Source organism: Delphinus delphis, chromosome 1, assembly GCF_949987515.2.
Source record: "Delphinus delphis chromosome 1, mDelDel1.2, whole genome shotgun sequence".
NCBI lineage: Eukaryota > Metazoa > Chordata > Mammalia > Artiodactyla > Delphinidae > Delphinus > Delphinus delphis.
In genome coordinates, this window is record NC_082683.1 from 165,754,587 (window position 1) to 165,760,855 (window position 6,269).

The following is a 6,269-nucleotide window of genomic DNA, read 5'->3' on the forward strand; positions in this document are numbered from 1 at the left end:
TTAGAAAGCTGCATGAAATATAATAGAACCCCAGCCATTTGTTGAGGCACATTCCTGCACAATGTTTATTTTGAAGAAGGGAAAAAAATATATTGTCCTTGGCAGACAACAATAAAAAAAAAAAGCAGTAACTTGAATCTCTGACCATATGCCTCTTGTTGCCAGTTGTGTTTAAAAACTCCCTGCTGGTATCAGAGATTTTCACACCGAAGTGTTAAATCTTTTGTAATATTTATAAGCATCTTCACTACAGACCCAGGAAGATATTTCAAGTCATCAAGGCCTTCAAGGCTGAGGCTATATGAAATGGGTGGGTGCCGAGGAGGGGATGGGGACTGAAAGAATATTCCAGACTCACACTGGTCCCAGTCTGGGCCCAGATGTGGGCCCACAAAAATCCCTCTGCCCTGCTGTCTCGTCAAAACCTTTCGCACCCAAGAACTGTGGGAGCTGAGTCTTTGTAAGCTGATTGTGTTCTGAGCAGACAATCATTGAAGCAGTGGAGGATGGTAGGAATAGTCTCTTCATTCTTGAGGACATTATAAAGATCAACCTTTGATCACAATGGTGTGGGGGGGGTTGCTTGGTTTTATTTTTGTTTCTGTTCCATAAAAGCTGGCTCATCATCAGAGTTGACTTTGGAGAAAAAGTTGTCCCTATTTTGATAGAACTATGGCATGAACTAAGGATATTAAAACGTTGGACATTTTTAAATGAAATTGAAATCCCTAAATTGCTTTCTTAAAAATTTGCTCAGTGTCACAGCCTTGGCTTTTATGATTGTCCAGTCCTTTTGGAGCTAAGTGTATATGTGTGAAAATGGTAAACAGAACAAAATAAAACCAAGGAAAAAAACCTAAGGTGGGGTCTCAATGGACAATCGTCGAGAAAGCAATCCAATTCCATTATAAGAGTTTTTTGGTTGAATTAAAATGCAGTTTCCCAAGACTGCTTAAAGATAAAATCTTCAAGTCTAGAAGCTGATTCCATCAAATGACATTTAGATGTCCTCAGACATGTTGCTTCCTTTCAATTATTTGGCCTTAGCCTTGGCCTTTTGCTCTTTAGCTCATTTAATAAATAATATGTACAACTACGTCTTGACTGTCAACAATGGGACAGAGGGGAAGAAGAGCTAATTAAAAAATATTCACCAAAGCTAATCACCAAATCAACTTTTGACATAAATGTCTCCCCTTTCCCATGAAATCTTTCATCAGAAATGCTGACCCACGGCCAAAACTGACTGAGGGGTGGTAGATGGGCCCTGCACAAGGGGAAATGGAGACAAAGAATTTCAAAGTACATGCAACCCATAGACAGACTTTGCTCTGACCCCACCTAGATAATGGGGTCCTGATTTAACCAGAGGGAAGCCAGCGCACCCATGGACACCAGGAATGAGTTCCAAGTGACTGGCAGAATTCTAAAATGACCTCAAAATTCCACTCCTCAGGTATACATGTCCTATATAATCCCCTCCCCTTGAGTGTGGACAGGACCTGTAAGTAGGGTGGGATATCACTCTTGTGATTAGGGTACATTATATAGCAAAGATGAAGAGATTTTGCAGTTGTAATTGACATCTGAAATTGGTTAGTTTTGATTAAACAAAAGGGAGATTGTCTTGAGTGGATCTGACTTATTCAAGTGAAGGCCCTTATAAGGGGGTTGGGTACCTCCTCAGGAGATACTCTCTTACTGACCTCAAAGCAGCAAATAGCTCTGCTGTGAACTACTGTGGAGAGGGCAGAGTCTAGGAGTTGAGGATTCCTACAGCTGCAGGGAACTGAATTCTCCCAACAATCTGAATGACCTTGGAAGTGGATCCTGAGCTCCGGATGAGAATGCAGCAGGCTAACAGCTTGATTGTAGCCTTGTGAGACCCGGGGCAAAAGACCCAGCTAAGCTGTGTCCAAGCTCCTGACACACAGAAACTGTGAGATAGGGATGGTATTGTTTAAGCCACTAAATTTGTAGTAATTTGCTATGCAGCAGTAGATGACTAATACAAAAGCCCTACAAACAACTTGACCAGTTTTGAAATGCTGGACGCTCTACCTGAAGTCTGCTATTGCTGAAGACCTACCCGTGGCAGGTCATCTATGTAGACATACCTACAGGGGGCTGAAAGCTTTTCAGGATCCATTCCTGAGATCTCTCAATGCCTTCAGTTGGACATGACTGCCTTCCTGGAGTTCCTGAGGCCCTAAGGGACCATTCACTGGCCATTTCCTTTTATTGAGGTAGCATTGTGGATAGTGGGATAAAATGATATATTTTGAGACCACACTAGCCTGGGTTTGAATGCCTCTTGACATTTATTAGCCATGTAACTGTTCAAGTCATTTAATCTCTATGAGTCTCAAAATGGGAACAATAATATAATTTCCAGAGTTTTCATGAGAAGTGAATTATCTATATGAAACACCTGGCCCAGAGACTGGACTCTAGCATGTGCTAATATGTCCATTTTCTTCAATACTTAGCTTAAGCTCTGTCAGAAAGCCAGCTTTGATTCTGCCTCTGCTGCCTGCTAGTAAGTTACTTAACTTTGCTCTGCTTCCATATTATCATGAGTTAAATGAAAATAACATTAGCCCATATGGTATACTGCTATTGTGAGGATTAAATAAAATAATCCAAGTAAAGCATTTGTCACCTGCATTGTACACAGTAATGTTAGTTAGTTTATGTTTGAATTATCATTCCTCTCCCAATTACCAAACTGGAATGAATCACTTCCTTCTCCATGGTCTCATGTGCTTTGACTGGATTTCTAAGAAAGCACTTCTCATATTCTCAAATAAGCATATTATAAGAAGTTGTATGCATTTCTTTCCCTCCCAATCTACCTCTTGCTTTTTGAGGGCAGGAGCCATGACATTCATTTCTGCAAGCCACCCAAAGCCTTGCCTATTGCCTTCCACATAGTAGATGATCAAGAATATTGGCTTGACAGAAGTTTCAATTGACTCGGACAGAGCCAATATCAGATAAGAGCTAATTACGGAACCCAAGCAATGGTAGTGACCTTGTAGGATCATTGGGTCCTTCCTTCTTGGTAGAGCAAGTCATCCAAGATCAATGTGTCTCTAGCGTTGGTTGAAAGATCCCTACATTAAGACTTGTCCATACCACTCATTAACCAATCATTTGAACATTAATTTTCTGGGAACACATGTATCTAGTAGGTGCTATGGTGGTGCAAACCAAAAAGGAGAAGATAGATTCCTTCCCTCAGGAAACTTCATGATCTGACAGGGAGCGCTACTCCCCTAGACCAGGAACTCGTTCTCACTCTAACTAATATCCGTCCCTCCTTGCTGAAGTTCTGCTCATACCCTCTGCTCTGAACTCAGGAGATGCCCAAGGACAGCTGCTTCCCATCCTCAACCACATGACCCTCACATAGTTAAAACCCATTACGGAGTCACCCCTCAGCTCTTGCCTGACTTAAGCTCTGCCTCTAAAGCAGGGATATTGATGACGACCTGCCTGGTAGGGCGACTGTGAGAAATAACTCATTAAAATGGCTGCAGGGTGCAATGAAAAGGCCAGAGAACAAGGCCAAGCAGCTTCCCCCAGCACTCCATTCATTTTCAAGGGAAAACAACTCTGGATCAGAGCTATAAAAAGAACCCTGAAGATAAAGTGTACCTCTCTCCCCACCTCACTATTTGTCTCCAGTGAGGACCCAGGCACTTGCCAGGCCTCCTTTTCAGCCTTTATCTCAGCACATTTCTCATCTGTTCTTTTATTCATGCTGGGCCATTTTCATTGTCTCCTGCTCAGAAATGTGTGATAAGAATCTAGCTGAGTGGCATTAGGAAAATCCGCTGTTCAACAAAGGAACCTGCCATTGTGCCCCCGGCACTTCAAAGCTCTCACAATATCTTATTTTTATTATTTGTTTTTTTTTTCAAAAGCTTGAACAATGTGTTTTGCATCCTAGATTGTCTGTGGGAAAATATATTTCTCATTAGTTGGATCCTGAGCTGCTGATGACTGAGAAAATGACGACATAGTAATTCATGCTAAGGTTTGTAAAAACACTTTAAATTCTTTTTTCTTCTAAATTGTGTACAATAGCACTGATTGGATCTCACCGAGGGTATCAGTAGAAACCAAGGGTCAGGATGTTGCAACTAGATTATTCCAGACTCAATGTTAGCACATTTTTGATTAATATTAATTCAGTACAACTGAGTATTATTGTAGCTGTAAGGAGAGTGAAAGGAGCCTACACATTCTTTTTTTTTTAATGTGTTTCCATAATTATTATTTTTTTCTAACTTTTTTTTTTACATCTTTATTGGAGTATAATTGTTTTACAATGGTGTGTTGGTTTCTGCTTTATAACAAAGTGAATCAGTTATACATACACATATGTTCCCATATCTCTTCCCTTTTGCGTCTCCCTCCCTCCCACCCTCCCTAGAGCCTACACATTCTTATAGGAAGGGCCAGACGCATCTACCAGAGACTATAGTAAAGGGTAGTAACAAAGGCCTGATGAACGGGTTGGACAATGAGTGTAAAGTTCAAGTGGATTTTAGACCCTCAGGCCTCACATGTCTACAGATCACGCTTAATGGTGCACAGGGCTAGTTTAACAGATCAAATTAATCAAAACAAAACTGATAATACATTATGGACACCAGGAATTAGGAGGGAATACTCCAAATGGCAAGGAAGTATAAATTGAGGGGAAATGATAATGTGGCTTCTTGTGATCCATTCATAGAAACAGAATGAATAGTGCAAACTCAGAAAAAAATGGTTGTTCTGAACTTTTCTTCATCTCAGACACCACTCATAGCCTTCTCTAGTGGCATATGATTAAGACTCACTTTTCCAGGTTACTTCCTGAACTGTAAAGTGAGGACAAGAAATATTCCTATCTTATTCAAACTGTTTACCAAGCATCTAACAAGGTGCTTCATACAGTCAGTACGTGTTGTATGAATGAATCAATGAATAAGAACATAAGCCTAAGAAGCATCTTGAAAGGACCCAGCATTTCTTCCATCAACTCCCTGTTTTGTTTTGGACACTAGTAGCAGATATTTAATCCTATTTCTCTGTCCATGTCATACCATCATCATCAGTCCTTGCAAGGCTCCCTTCTTATTTTAATTCTACTTTATTATTTCCTCCCTCTGTTCCTCCAGCCTGAATCCCATTTCTCTCTCCACCATAAGCACCCACACCAGATTATCTAATTTATGTTCTTAGTTATGTGCATACTTGTAAATATCATGACATTATTTTATGTTTGTTTAATTTACACTTAGTATTTATGTGTATCTCATTAGATTTCTTACTTTTGCCATGGAATAGTATATTTTAAAGATCTAGTCATGCTGTTACATGTATATATATGTTTTTAATTCTGACTACTGCATTATAGTCCGTTATTTTTGTATATGATCTTACACTTATCCATTCCCTTAGGAATGGACATATGATTGCCTTTACCTACCCACGATTTTAGTTACTCTTACTAACAATCAATCCTTTCCCCATTTATTTTGTTGATAACTTATAATTTTAATATAACTTGAAACTTAAAGAAAAGGTGAAAGAGTAGTGCACAGAACCGCCATTAGTCTACCCAAAGTCATCAACTGATTACATTTTGTCCCATTTGCTTTCTCATTATCTATTTATCTTTATTTATAAGTGTAAATTTTTTAATCATTTAAGAGTAAGTTGGAGATATGATCAGCCTCCTTTATCCCTAAACATTTTGATTTTATTTCCTAAAAAACCAGACAGAAAATCAATAAGGAAACAGTGGTCTTAAATGGCACAACAGACCAGTTGGACTTAATAGATATTTACAGGTCATTCCATCCAAAAACAGCAGAATACACATTCTTTTCAAGTGCACATGGAACATTCCCAAGGATAGATCACGTGCTAGACCACAAAACAATTCTCAACAAATTTAAGAGGATAGAAATGATAGCAAGCATTTTTTTCTGACCACAGTAGTATGAAACTAGAAATTAATTACAGGAAGAAAAATGAGAAAAGCACAACACATGGAGCCCAAACAACATGCTACTAACAAACCAATGGGTCAATAAAGCAATCAAAGAAGATATCAGAAAATACCTCAAGACAAATGAAAAAGGAAACACAACATTCCAAAATCTATGGAAGACACCAAAAACAGTTCTAAGAGGGAAGTTTATAGTGATACAGGCCTACCTCAAGAAACAAGAAAGATCTCAAATAAAAAATCTAACCTACCATCTAAG